The sequence below is a fragment of the Corvus hawaiiensis genome, chromosome 28 (assembly GCF_020740725.1).
Source record: "Corvus hawaiiensis isolate bCorHaw1 chromosome 28, bCorHaw1.pri.cur, whole genome shotgun sequence".
NCBI lineage: Eukaryota > Metazoa > Chordata > Aves > Passeriformes > Corvidae > Corvus > Corvus hawaiiensis.
The window spans coordinates 3,364,261-3,378,793 of NC_063240.1; the positions used below are offsets into that span (position 1 = coordinate 3,364,261).

At 56.6% G+C, this 14,533-nt stretch overlaps 1 protein-coding gene across 1 annotated transcript in view; it reads left to right on the forward strand.

Moving 5' to 3' along the window:
* Positions 1–2,762: 2,762 nt before the first annotated feature.
* Positions 2,763–14,533, forward strand: part of CSNK1G2 (casein kinase 1 gamma 2) — a 41,822-nt gene continuing 30,051 nt past the window's right edge. Inside the window, exon 1 of the mRNA XM_048288355.1 lies at positions 2,763–2,840. The gene's annotated coding sequence lies outside the window, so the exon portion shown is untranslated. The remainder of the gene's footprint in view (positions 2,841–14,533) is intronic.

Genomic DNA, 14,533 nt, shown 5'->3' on the forward strand with positions numbered 1-14,533 from the left:
CCAGGTTCCCCTGCCTGGCCCTCACCATCCCTCTCTCTCTGACAGTGGTTCCCCACAGCTGCTGCTGTGCCCTGGTGTGTTGAGCATGAGGATGAATTGGATTTTCCTCAAATTCTTGCTCCAGGGCCTCAAAATCTGAGCACGAGGCACATTTTAAGCTCCTGCTCCAGCTGCCACTCAGGCAGGACCTTGGCACTTGGAATGAGGGGGTTTTTTGCCTCTGCTGCAGGAGGACTGGGAAGGGTTTGTGAGGAACGCGCCCGGATTCGGGAATGGGGGTGGTTGTGCAGCCAAGCTCAGCCCCCCACCCTGAGGAGCTCCCAAAAAGCTCTGGATCCCTGGCATCAGGGCATGAAGGACACTGTGAGAGCCTGGCTTCTCCTTTTCTCTGGTTCCTGCTGTGTTTCTGTCACTCTCCAGTTTCCCAGGCCGGGATGTTCCAGCTGGGAAGGTGTTGCCCACCTGCCCCGGAGCAGCTCGTTCTCCCGTTCTCCCGTGCAGTCACAGTGGTCCCTTTGTGTTGTCTGCTTGTGAATGAGCCTGAATTGTCTCATGCCCACAGGAGAGGGACAGGGTTCCTGGCTGGATGCTTTCCCGGCAGAAATTCCCTGGCTTTTCTTGCTCCCCGCGCTGGTTCCGTGGCATGAGCTGCTCGTGTCTCTGCAGGCCTTTGGCACACCGTGTGCTCACCGCTGGAGATCTGCCTTGAAATAAAATCAAACCTCCCTTCTTCCCCACTCTCCTGCTTCAGAGGGTGGTTCAGTTCTGCAGCCAAACGTCTGAACAGCTTGTGTGTTCTCAAAGTGTGTGAAATCGCCACAAAATCGCAGACTGGGGGGGTGGGATGGGGCAAAGAGGAAAGGGCGGGTTTCAGTGTGATTTTATCCTCTCCAGAAGTGATTTTATCCTCTCAAGGGGTGGTTTTACCCTCTCCAGGGGCAGGACATGGGGCATGGCCCCTCACCACCCTCCTGAGCTGTGTCACAGCACAGGAACAGGATGGGAGCAGCTGGAATTCATGCTTTCAGAATTTTCCTGGTTCTCTAAAATCAGCGTTTTTTTGTAGGAGCAAACACCCACAGGGAAAAGTCCTTCAGCCAAACGTTGTGGGGAGAGCTTTTCCCTGCAACATTTCTGTCACAGGAGAGAGAACCAACTCAAGCAGTGGGAAATGCTGAAATGGGTACTTGGGGTGATGCCGGTGGCTGAAGACCTGATTGTCCCCCAAACCCACACAAACTCATTTTCCCATTGCCTGAAAATCCTTTTGGGGTGGATCTGAGGTGAAGGTGAGACCAGCAGGGTTGTGCAGGGGTGTCCCCTCCCTCCAACCTTACCCTGAAATTCTCAAACTTGGGGGTTGAGAAAAAAAGGGGTGAGAAAGAAACGATCCTCTGGCTGTGCCCTCCTTCGCTGAGGGGGTTCGGGGATGGAGTATTTGTCCCCAGGTGATCAATCAGAGGAAAATGAAAGGCTTTAGGAGGTGGCACTGGGGTCTGCATCCCTGCCCGGTTCCTGTGTCCCTGCCTGGCTCCTGTCCCAGCAGATCCCACTGTCCTGGAGCTCTGTCCCCTGCGAGGCAGCAGGATGGCAGTGGGATGGCAGCAGCTCTGCCTCCCTCAGAGTGGCTTTGCTCGGAGCTGATGTCCCCAAAAAGGCAGCAATGCCTGTAAAATCCCACCCCAACTCCCCTCTGTTCCCATCGGAGAGGTACCACAGCTGTGCCCCCTCTGCGGGACCCCCATTCCCCATCCCGAGGTTGCCCCAGAGGGCCTGTGGTGGGGATGGATGTGAGGAGGGAACTGTGCCCCAAAAAGGGGCTGTACCCCAGAATGGGGCCATACCCCAGAGCAGGGGCTGTACCCTAAAACAGGGTCTGTATCCAAGAACAGGGGTTGTACCCTAAAACAGGCGCTGTACCCTAAAACAGGGCCTGTACCCAAGCACGGGGGCTGTACCCCAAAATAGGGGCTGTACTCCAGCATGGGGCTGTACCCCAAAACAGGGCCTGTACCCCAAAATAGGGGCTGTACTCCAGCATGGGGCTGTACCCCAAAACAGGGCCTGTACCCCAAAATAGGGGCTGTACTCCAGCATGGGGCTGTACCCCAAAACAGGGCCTGTACCCAAGCACGGGGGCTGTACCCCAAAATAGGGGCTGTACCCCACAACAGGGACTCTACCCCAGCACGGGGTCTGTACTCCGCTGAGGGGCTCGCTCACATACTAGGGCCTGTCCCCTCTAACTGGGTCGATACACCCCATGCTGTCCCCGCAACAGGCCCGTACCCCACCCGGAGGACGGTGGCATCCAAGTCGCGACAGCACCGCGACAACCCACGCCGGAGCCGGACCCTACAAGGCACACTACAGCGCGGCCTGTTCCCTGTGTGAGAGCTGCGCCCTCCCCCCCTGCAGGGCGCTGAGGCAGCGCTGGCCCTGTCGCGACAGCGGCGCTTGTCGCGATCAGCGGCGCCGGGCAGCGCGGGGTTAACCGGGGCTGCCGTAAAGCGCGCGGCGCTGCCGCAAAGGCACGCCGCCGCCTGCCGGCCGCTATTCCCGAACGCGCGCTACGCCAGCGCCGCTGCGCCGCCACCCTCGCGCCCGCTGCGCTTGCGCCGCGCTCCGCCCCGCGGGCCGTATTCACGAAGCGCGCTTGCGCCGCTGGCGTGCGGGCGCGCACGGGCGCGGCGCGGCGCCTACGCCGTTGGCGCAGCGCGGGCCGTACGCCGTTGGCGCAGCGGCGGAGGGGAGGCGAGCGGGGCCGGGCCGGGGGCGCCGCCATGGGGGAGCGGCCGCGGGGCAGCGGCGCCGCCGCCCGGCGCTGAGGGACCGCCGAGGTAACACCGGGGGAGCACCGGGGGACGGCGGGGGCCCTGCGGCCGCGGCTCCGCACGGCTGGCACCGGGGAGGGGCGGCCGGGCCGGGCGGCGCCGCGGGCGGGGGCGGCGGGGCTGGGGCGGTGGCGGAGGGGGTTGAGAGCCGGGAAGGGCCCGGAGAGAGGAAGGGGCTGTGGGGATCGCGGGAGTGCCGGGGAAGGCCCCGGCTTGGCCTGGGGAGGTCGCCGGCCGGTGGGGCTGAGGGGGGGTCGGTCTGGGCCGGGGGGATGGGGGGGCTGTGGGGGTCGGGGTGGGATCGGGGGGTGAGGGAGGCTTTGGGGTCGGACTGGGCCGGGGTCTGAGGGCCCAGTGCCGCCTCGCCCCGTCCCCTCCCGGCTGTGACTGTTTTGTGGCCCCGGGGAAGGGGTCCGAGCCCCCCAGGGCCCCCCGAGGCCGGGTGGGCGGCAGGGATGGGGTCGGATCCTCCCCGCCGTGGCCCTCGGCCCGCACCCTGCCCCGGCCTGCCCGAGCCTCGCAGGATGTTGGCTCCTTTGTGTGTGGCTTTCCTCTCTCCGGAGGGGTTGGGAAGTGTTTATTTGGGGAAAGGACTGTGCTGAACCTGGTATTTAAAACGGCTTTTTTTTCTTCAACGAAGCGGGTGAGGATGAATGTGAGAAACGGGGAAAGTGCCCTCCCCCTCCTGCCCCCAGCAGACAGGAGCCGACTTGAGCTGTTCCTGAGGTTTGCAGATGAGGAGCAGCTCTGCCGGGGAGGCCTGTGGCTCCTGTCGCTGGCTGGCAGGAGGGAGCCGAGCCAGGGAGCTGGCTCTTGGATCTCGGGGAGCAAACCACGGGAAGTTGTGGGGGTGGTCAGGAAGGTGCCTTCTCTTTTATGCACTGGGCAGCATGAGGACTTGCCGTGTTTGGTGTGTTTTGGAAGTTAAAAAGCAAAGTTTCACAAACCCCTTTCGAGTTGTCATGATATTAGTCCATTCCAAAGAGTTCGAGTTAACTGGGTTGAAAGATGTGTAAAACCTTTGGAAGTTGCCTCCTTAACTAACACATTTGTTTTCCTTCCTCACAACAAGTGGTTGGAGATGTGGAAGTGCATTCTGAGGAGTGTGTGAGTTCACCTGCCAGCCAGGCTGCCCTGTCAGGCCGCCACACACAGTGTGCCCCCATCTCCCTGCACACAGGTTTAAAAATTGGGCCTTATGTAACAGATTGGAGCAAACATTTGGTGTTTGCCAGTGGTCTGACAAAGAATTGCTGCAAATTAGGGCAGGAGGCCTCCATGGGGAGCCTTCGCCGTGGTGGGATAGGCTTGGCTGCTGTGAGGAACTTGCCAAAGATTTGTTGGTTTTGTTTTAATTTGGTACATTGCAGATAAGAATGTTGTTTGGTCAGTGTTTTATCGCTCCTGAGCACCTCTGGGGTGCTGGGAGGGTTGTGGTTCTGACTGGTCTAATGCCAGCATGCTCAGGTCTGTGGGGACATGAGGTCTGGGGAGCCCCCAGCTCTCTAGGGGTTGTCCCTCAGCCTGGAGAGGTGGCTGCCCTCCTGTGCCTTTGGGTTTGATCTCCTCCTCGTTATCTGACAGATCTGTGAGGCCTTATAAATCACTTAAAAATCACTTGTGTAGTTCCTTTGCCGAAGCAGCAGCTGTTCTGCTTTGACCCTGCATCCATGGGGTGCAGCTGGTGGCGGTTTGCAGGGCAGACCTTGTGTCCAGCAGTTTCCCCGGGCAGACTGGAGGGAGCCGTGTGCTCTGCCCCTGCAGCGTGCTGTGTGCTGGCTGCTCTTGGTGCAGCTCCTGAGAGGAGGAAGCGGGCCCTGGCAGCTCAGCAGGTTCCTGGGTGCCGCTCTCCGGAGCGGCTTCGCGGTGCCCCTTGTTTTGTATTCCGTGTCAGAGCTCCTGTGCAGCCCGGGTGTTGTCAAAACTGTTAATACGGGAGTGACTCAGCGGATCAATGGGAATGACATGAGGGTTGTGCTCATGGACAATCAGTATTTTCCCCCCCCTCCAGCCCCACTGGGCTGGAAGACACAATGTCTGAGAGCAGCTGCCAATAAACATCTTTGCTGGACTTGGGCCTGGCTGTGCTCCGGAGCTGTCTCCCCCTGCCCACCCCCTCTCCCCGTGGTTTTCCTAGCTAGGAGGAGCTGGGATGAGCTGTGCTGGAGCAGCACTCCTGTGCTTTGGCTGGTCCCTCCAGGTTTGTGCCCGACCCTCGATCCAGGCCACTGCTGCAAGGCCCGGGCCCTGTGCGAGCCAGGGTGGGTAGGAAGCTGTTTATCTCTGCCTTCAGACAGGAACTGCAGCTCCACAGGCACTAAAGGCTTGGTGGGAAGGGTGAGGGAAGCCTCGGGTGAGCAGCAACCCCTGATGTGCTGTTGTGGGGTGTGCAGGAGAGGTGCAGCCCCTGGGCTGGGGAGGAGACCCTCCCCTCGCTCAGCAGGGCTCGGCACTGTGGGGTTTGGTACCAGAGGGCAGTGGCCTGGTTTGCCCTGTGCTACTCCTGTGACTTCCAGCTGCAGTTTGAGGAGTCAGACCCTCTTCCCTTGTAGTGCTGCTGAGCGGGGACAGGCTCGGGTGCCAGCACAGAAGCTTCCTTCGTGTGTTTGCCACGGCTTTTTTCTGAGAGCCTGTGGGAACAGCTCTGCCCACAGCCCTGTAATTGGGCTCTGACTGGGCAGACGTGGCTCGTTGTGGGTGCAGTGAGAAGCTGTGAACCTGAGCCTCCTTCCTTGGCCCAGACATGGTGTGACCTGGAGTCTGCTTCGGTCCAGCTCTACCCTATGAGCTGGGAGGGCAGGGAGGGAGAGCAGGTCCCAGCAGCTCTGGGGTTCTGCTGGAGAACAAGTCATCTTCCTGTTAAAAAAGCTGTGTGAATAGTTTTGGGGTTTCATGAGAAAGGCTGTTTCTACTCCTGCTGGCACTTGATGTCTCTGGTGGATCTGTTGCTATAGAGGAGCAGCAACTTTGGTTGTGAGGGAGGTGAAAAGCTGCTGGGGCAGGTGAGTGTGGAGCATCAGGGTCCTCTGTCAGGCTCCCCCATTCATGCCAGCTGCCCTCCTCCTCCTGGGGAATTCTAAATCCCTGCCCAGGCTGTAACCCCGCAGCCCTTCCTGTGGGCAGCCCCTCCCTTGCGTGTTACATGGATGCATTATTCCTTAATAACTGGCTTTGAAAAAGCAGCCTGTGCATCAGGAACTGGAGTGACAGGACAAGGAGGAATGGCTTCCCCCTGACAGAGGGCAGGGTTAGATGGATATTGGGAAGAAATTTCTGGCTGTGAGAATGGTGAGGCTCTGGCACAAAGCAGCTGTGGCTGCCCCGTCCTTGGAAGTGTCCAAGGCCAGGTTGGATCAAAGGAGCGTCCCTGTCCATGGCAGGAGGTGGAACTGGATGAGCTCTAAGGCCCCTTCCAACCCAAACCATTCTGTGATTCCATGCGTGGAGCCGAGGTGTTCCAGCACACCCTGCCTTGTCTGTCCTACGCTGTCAGGTTCCTGGGTGACACCTGTGGTGCTCAAAGCTGTTGCTCCCCAGCCTGGTGGGGCAGGAGGGAGGGAGGTGCAGTGGCTGTAAAACCACAGGACGTCTCTCTGCCTTCCGCTCGCTGCGCTCAGAGTGCGGCAGCAACAGATCAGCACCCACAATGAGCCCTGTGTGGTGTAGGAAATGGCTCTTAGGTAAGGTGAAACTTCTAGGTAAGGCTTTGCAGGGTGTTTCAAAATGCTACATGGAGCAAGAAGTCTCTGATTTCATCCACTGCCCACGGTAAGGAGAGTTTGCTCCTGGAGTAGAGGAATTCAATTAGTTCTATAAAGACTTTAAATTGGCTTCTTTGGCTCCAGCAAGATGGTGGACAGAAGTTCACCGTGTGTCCAGGAAGATCTCCCAGTGCCTGTGGAGTCTGTGTTCTGCTGAGAGGTTGGTGGCAGTGGCCTTTCCAAGCAGTGCCCTGCTGACATCTGCCTTCCCCACCGCATCAGGCCCCTGGCACTTGAAATGTCGCAGCAGAAACATCCTCCTTGTAGGAAACACAGGTCTTGAGGCCACTTCAGTGGTGACAGTGAAACCAAATGTTCTCACAGTCCTGTCTGTGAAAGGCTTGCACTGAGATGGTGACATGGGGAAAGCCCAAAGTCCTGTCCGGTGAGGTCCAGCTGAGCTGACCCCAGGCTGGGGAAGGGTCCCTGTGCCACAGGCCGAGATCTCGGCTTCCCCTCAGTGTGAGCTGTGAGACAGCAGAAACACATCCACTGGGGTCTGGTGGGGACTGTGCTCTGAAAGAGAGCTGGGCAGTGCTGTGTGGTGTTTAGTGTCGGCAGGGCAGGGATGGCAGTAAGTTGGATGTGAGAGCAGGATTTGGGATGAACCATGACATTGTTGCCTAGGAAATAAGGTGCCATTGGCCTCCCAGGGTGCTGGAGACACTGGGAGTCTGGAGGAAAGGAGCGTTAATTTTTGAGTCATTCATTTTTATGTGTCCACCAAGCAAAGAATGTCCTGTAGCCCTTTGTTACTTAATGTTATGTAATGCTTTTTAATGAGGCGGGCCTGGCCTTTGCTTTCCCAGTGGTGAATGAGACAGTTGGCAGGTGAGGCACGGGCTTTGTCACCCTGAGAGGGATGTTCTTAAGTTAATAAACAGGGGTTAAGGTTGAGCTTGAACTTGGATTTTGTGCAGCTTTCCTTTGGAAGAGCTTTGCAGCCCTGCAGCTGAGCAGCTCTGTGCAGCAGGAGTGGTGCTGGGAGGGGTGTGGGGGTTCCCTGGGAGCACAGCCAAGTCTCTGGGGGTTCATTTCGTCTTCCCAGGCTGAGGGCTGCAGAGTCTTGCTAAGAGGGGCTGCTTGGGTGTGGGTGGCTGAACGATGGGCTCAAAAAGGTCAGTGGAAATCTAATTTAAACCCGAACAGAGCTGTGTTTGTGCTACAAAAGCTCCATTCTTGCAGACTCTGTCCTCGCCCAATGTTTTCAGGTAAAAGAATCTCACTGCTTTTGAGGTAGCACCGAGGTACAAACAACAAAGCAAAAAACCCTTTCTCTTATCCTTTTTTTAGCAGGGGCTGTTGGCAGTGATGAAGTTTATACTCTGCCTGGTTTCCCTGGTTTGATGCAGGGAGAGGATGGTGCTTTCCAGCACCTTCTGTGCCCTGTGTGTGGGTGAGGGGCAGGCTGAGGCTCTCCTGGAATCCCCCCACCCCCATCTCTGCCAATTTCTCTCATCCCGAAGGCGATGGCAGTTTGAGTTGAAGTCTGGCTTTGGTGTAGCCAAGTACAGGGAATGTTAAGGAAGGACTGAGGCGCTGGGAGCGGAGGTAGGGTCCCTGAGCTGGAAGGGGCTGCTTGGAGCCGGGAGCTGAGGAGCAGCAGTCAGCTCTGGGAGTGCGGGGTCAGTGTGCTGTGGGATGAGGAGGTGTGGCTGCTGACAGGTACAGGCTGGTCTCTGCCTGGAGCCTTGGAAATTCTTGCTCAAACTTGCTGGAGCTCGTTGCTCTATGGGCTTCAGTGGCTGGGGAAGGAATAGGAAGTGCTCAGAGCTTTAACATTTCCCCCAGGGTGACTCGCAGCTGGTTTTAAACCCGTGCTGTTTTCAGAGGGGTATCTGCCCCATCAGGGCATCTCACTGAGAGGTTGTCAGAGCCTCCAGCAGATTCCCCAGCTTGAAGTGCCATGGTAAGTGTCTTGGAAAGGAATTAGAGAGGAATTCCAGCACAGCAGACCGTCAGAGCTCCCCATCTCACAGAACAGCAGGGGATGTTGCCAGGGAGCAGCTCTCCACTGCTCAGTCCTCTCCTGCCTCCCAGGCCTGCTCAGACCGGGCAGAGCTGAGCAAGGTGCTCCTGGGCTTACTGGGTCCACAGGAGAGTGAAAGGGAAGCTCATTTAACACACGCCATGCTAAATTTAGCAGGACGTAGAACAAACCCTGCGAGTGTGAGTTGGTGTGTAGCACATCTGTGCCATGTAACCTTTCTCAGGGTAACTGTTGTGGTGTTTTCGGGAGAAGCAGTGGGCAGACCCCTGGTGTTGGAGCGGACTCTGGTTTGCGGTGGTTTTGGCAGGGGCTCTTTGGGACCTGCCTGCAGTGGGGGTTGATGGAGCAGCCCCTCTGCTCAGGCTTGGATCAGCAGCATCTGGACGTCACAGAGCTGCTCTGGGGTGCAACGAACCTGGCTCTGCAGGGCTCTGGCTTCAGAGTCATGACAGCAGCTCTGCTCCCCTGATCCATGTAGAAAATGCCCATGACATCCGAGCGCCTGACCGGTGCCATGCTTCAGGTGTACAGGCCTCAGTGCAGGTTTCTTTTTCCTCCTCACCCTTCCCTCTCCCTTTTATTGTGCTGCCATCTCTCTGGCTACTTGGACTCCTACCTTGCTGGGATGTTTTCTTACAAGAGCCAGCATGTGCATCGGGAGCTGGGCTGCCTGCAGAGCAGGAACAGCCTGGAGCATCTTCTGCACTGAAGAGCTGGGCATGGCTGGATGGAGAGGTGGGCACCTTTGGCGGTGCTGGTGGTGCAGCCAGAGGCGGGAAGGACAAGGTGTGCAAATGCCCTGGATGGCACCCATAGTTCCCAGCAGGTCTTCTCCAGTGTCTGTCTGAGGATCTGTAATCACAGACCTGGAAACGAGACTCAGGCTGATCCTGTGCCCGGCGCAGAGGATGCACTGCAGCAGCCTTGGCTGGGTGACAGCAGACACCCGAGGTGTGAGAAAGCACGAGCAGGGACAGTTCCCACTGCTGGTTGTGGTCCTGGCAGGGGACTGGCAGAGCCTGAAATCTGACTTCTCCCAGGAGAAGAGTGTAATGCTCAATGCTCTACTCCTATTTTTGTTCAGAGCCAGAAATCAAAGTCCAGAGCAGTGCTTCTCCAGCCAGAATCATTGAAAGGCACTTGCTGTTGTTTTAGGGCCAATATTTAACTTGTGCCTTCCATGAGGAATGCCTGTTAGACTCCAAATATTGGCCTTAAGGAAGAAGTTTGAGGGAAGAATGTCCAGTGCTGGCGGGGAAGCAGGAGGGATTCAGGAAATGAGTCGAAGGCTGTGCACGTCCAGGTCTGTGTGGCACAGCCTGCGTTGCCTCTGGCACGGCCCTGGCAGGTACGAGGCAGCTCTGGCCGAGCCGCGGTGCGGGAATGGCTGGGAGGAAATGTTTGTGTGCTCCAGCGCTGGAGTACAGGGCGTGTCTGCTCCCACAGCCCCCGTCCTGCGCTGCCAAGGGATTTAAAGGCATAGGCTTGGAGCTGCTCTCCAGCTGGGGCTGGTGTGGGCAGCCGGGCTGAACTTCCTGATAAAAGCAGCTTATCAGAAAAGAAACGCTCTGCTGCTTTTGCTTTCGCTGTGGTCTGTGGTGGCAAGGGTTCATTAGCTGTGAAATCCTCTGCAGTGGAGCCTGCTATAGTAGGATTTCCCATTCCCTGGGCTGGCTTGATGAGGTGCTCATGGCTTCTCCTCACCTTTCAGTGTGATCCTTCACCTTTGTGTGTGATCCTTCTCGCAGGGTGCCCTGAACAACCAGGTAAAGCCTGCTGCTGGTTCAGTGCTGAGCTTGTCCCACGTTTCTGGGAGAGCAGCTGAACGGGGCTGTGTGCTGGTGCATGTCACAATTCGGGTCAGGTTGTGGTGGCATCTCAGGCTGCTCGGGCTGGTTGTGGTGTGTGAAGACACGGCGATGGAGAGGAGCCTGATCCTCTTCCCAGCCCCTCTCTGCAGACAGGGCAGGTCAGGAATTCTGGGTCTGGCTGGGAAGTCTGGGCTTCCTTAGCTCCATGGTAACCCTCTGCCCTGACTTGTCATGCTCTGTGCTGTTGATTGGATGGTTTTGGCCGGGCTTGACTGTTTTACGCCTGGATACAGAGAAAACATGTTTCCTCTTGAAGCAAAACCAAAGGCACGCGGCTGTTTGCAAGGGGAAGGCTTTGCCTGGGCTCCTGCGGGCAGAGCTCAGCACAGCTCTCAAAGGTTGAGAACTTCTTCGTGCCAGTGTAACAAAGGGCTTGCAGGCAGCCCTCGGGCCCAGCCTGACGCTGTGCCGAAGAGAGCCAAGCCCAGCCAGAGCATGGCTCTGGCTCTTAGTCACAGCTTTGGTGCTGGGGAAGCAAAGAGGAGTGAGAACCCCATCCAGCTTGGAGGATAGTGGGATGCTGAGCAGCTGTGGGAAGTCTTGGTCCCTTTCCATAATGAGAGTTGATGGGTTTAGGCCCACAAATTGGCTGCCTAATGAATGAGGGAGCCAGGGGAGCTGTATCCTGTCTGCAGGGGTTGAAAGAGGTGATGTGAACCAGAAATATGAGTAATTAACTCAAAAAAAGAGGAAAGGTTGGGGTTTTGGATGGAAGCGTGTACTAGAGGAGGGTGAACGTGTGTTGGCTGGGGTTTCTGGGACAAACCAGAGAAGTGAGAGCCCAGAAACAAGGGAGAAAGGACAGTCTGTTCGTGCAAATAGTGTTCCAGGTATTAATAGCAGCAAGATGAAATGGGTCCTCCTGGGGGTGTATCCTGCATGTTCCTTCATTGGAACGATCCCTCTGATTTTATAAATTAAGCCCTTTGTGTAGGGTTGAAAGAAGCAGGTAAGGGGAAGGGAGGAACCAGTGAAGTTGCACTGGATGTACCTGTTTGAGAGAGTATTTTGGATGAACCCCTTGAAAGTTTCCTTTCCCAGTGCACAGCACCACCTCTTCAGCTGTAGCCAGTCCTGTGCTCTTCCTGTTTCAGTCCTGGCCTTCTCATCCCCTGCAAAATACACACAGGTGGGGGATGAGGGAAGATGAGAAAAAAACCTTTGGAATGTGCCTTTGTGATGTGGAGGTTGGTGCAAACCAGACCGAGCCCTTAATCCACAAAGCTGTCCCAGTGCTTAATAAAGGGTTGTGAGGCTGTGATCCTCTGTGTGAGGGATGGAGGAGTGAAGAGATCCTGCACAGCTTGTGGTGTGACCGAGAATGGGATGTAGGTTTCCAGTCCCTCTGTTCTGAAGCTTCTCCCTCCCTGCAGGCCAGCAGACGGGTGCTTGCCTAGGCCTCAGGAATTTGTCCCAGTTAGTCTCCAGTTAGTTGGGAATCTCTGTTCTCTATCCTCTTTTTTTTGCCTCTGAGATCAGCGATGCTTCCATGCCCATCTGTGAAATAAGCAGGTCGCTTCCATACCTTTGAGAGGTTGCAAGGAAAACTGTGATGGATTGAGCTGCTGATGGTCCTGTAATAGAGGGGGTGGGAAGATGAACGCCTCGTGGATCGCTCGCTGCTTCCCTGAAGATGCTGCTGGCTCTGGCACGGAAGCTGATGGATGCTGTTGTGCCACAGAACATCCCTCTGCCCCAGTTATTCCGCAGGAAAGATTAATTGCATGGTGCTGCTCTTCCTCCTTATGGTCTGGGCTGTGGGTCCTGCCTGTGGCCCTGGAATGCTGTCCCTGCTGGGTGACTGTCCCTGCTGGGGAGGAGAGCTGGGAGCCAGGACCGCACCGAGTCAGCTCCTGTGTGGCTCTGCAGCAGGGAAGTGATTTTGGCATCTCAGCACATGGAATTTGACAGCTCTTTGGGGAGAGGTTTCCTGGTTAGTCCTGCTGGATGCTTACCCTTACCTCCCCTTTTTGTCCCCCCGCCAAATTTGTAGGATTTGGCAGTTATTTGAGGGGAAATGTGTGGGGCTTGGAGCAGCCTGGGGAAAAAAACAGAGGGGAGAATGTGGGACAGCTCAGCTTGGCAGAGCTGCAGCTCTGCCACCTAGAAATGGAAACAGTCCTTGTCACCAGTGGGAATGACATCCCTTCCGCCCACCCTGCTCCGGGACTCTCCAGGACAAAGGGTCTGCTCTGGAGCAAAGGGACTGGGCTGGGACAGAGCTGAGCTGGTGGTGTTCCCCCTTTCCGTGCGACCTTAGGAGAGGTGGGGAAGTTGTGATTAACTGTGGTCTGGTGATTGAAGAGATAACTGGATTCAGGCACCCCTTTTTTCCCCTGCCTCGCCTCGCAAAAGGCCACCCCAGATCTGCCAGTGCAGCTGCTTCCTAACCTGGTTCTGTCAAGGGGATATGGGTTAAGAGAAAAAAAAAATCCTACAATTAAAAGTGTTTCTGCCAACCCAGATCCTGCTGACAGGAAAGGGGTTGGTAGCACTACACATGACAGGAGGCCAAGCAGATCTGTGCAGAGTGACAGTCCCCAGATGGCTGAGGAGCAGGGAACCCTGCTGGCACACACAGCTCTCACCATCTCAGTGCTCAGGCCTTTGGCAGCCGGGCTGGAATTGTTCTGAATCTGCTGAGTTGGAGTCTTTGTGGGTCTGTTTCTCCCTTTAAACTGTGGCTGGTGTGTAGGTGGCTCATTAAAAACCCCTTCCAGAGTACTCAACTCGCCCCTTGCCCCCATTCCCTGTGGGATGAGTAGCTATCCCACGTCTTGGAGGTGGGAGATGAAACTGTGGTTTTCATTCCTCCAGTGCTGTGTGTTGTCTCTGCCTCTTCCTCCCCTGGTCCCAGGCAGGGCTGGAAAGGAGTCCTGTTGCTTGAAGTACTGGGCAAATCCGTGTTACAGCTCTTGCCCATGGGAATTGAGCACGGAATCCCAGAATCATTTAGGCTGGAAAAGATCCCTAAGACTGAGTCCAACCTGTGACCAATCCCCACCCTATCACTCAGCTCAGAGCACTGAGTGCCATGTCCAGTCTTTCCTTAAACACCTTCAGGGGTGGTGACTTTACCACCTCTCTTGACAGCCCCTTGCAGTGTTTAGCAACCCTTTTAAGGAACAAATTCCTCCTGATATCCAGCCTGCGTTGATGAAGGTGACAGGGAAAAGCTGTCTGGTTTCTCAGAGCCACCCAGGTGGGCTTTGGCTCTCCTGTCAGGAGCTGATTGCTTTGCCACACAGAATTTCCAGCCCCTCACTGGGTCTGCCTGGAGCTGCTGGACTGATGGATGGCACCTTCTTCTGACTGAGCTTTTGGATACCCTGCGAGTGCTCCCAGTGCTTCCCTGGCTCTGCACTGGGTTCTCTGGGTGGTACAGAACAGCTCACCCTCCCAAAGTTGTTGGATTGGGAGTCCCTCCTTTCCCACACCTCTGTGGTGACAGCTCTGGAGCGGCAGAGTTGGGTGGTGTCCCTCTATCCCCTGGCAGGAGAGCAGCAACTCTTAAGAGGTTGTGGTTGCCTGGGGTGGCACTGGTGAGGAGGAGCAGGAGGAGGGAGTTGTGGGCTTCAGTATCTGCTCCATCCACCTCCTGGAAATGTGAACCAGGAAACAAATCTGAAACCAATCTGGCAATCACCAGGTCAGGCCTCTGACCCGCTCCTGGGGCTGTGCCGGGTTACTGCCCTGTGCCAGCTTACTGCCCTGCCTGCAGAAGTCACCTGTGGTCAGGGCGGCCATCCCTGCAGGTGACCTTAGAGGGCACAGCAGCCTTTGGGGACTGGGATTTTCTGCCTCTCCTGCCACTGCTTTCTGTGTGACATGTGGCAGTGTTGTGCCTCAGTTCCCTCTTCTGTAATGACACTTCCTTGGTGACCTACTCTGAACCAGCTGCTGCAAGGAGCGATGTAAGAGCTGGGGGGGCATTGGTCTGGAAAGCCCCTGGAGCCTGTGACGAGGGACATCGGGAAGATAAGATGGCTAATGCTGCTGCTTGGATTGTTTCCCAGCTTGCTGGGAGAGAAGGAGGTGTGTGTCCAACCCCCAGAGCCATATGGTGTGGATGCCAAC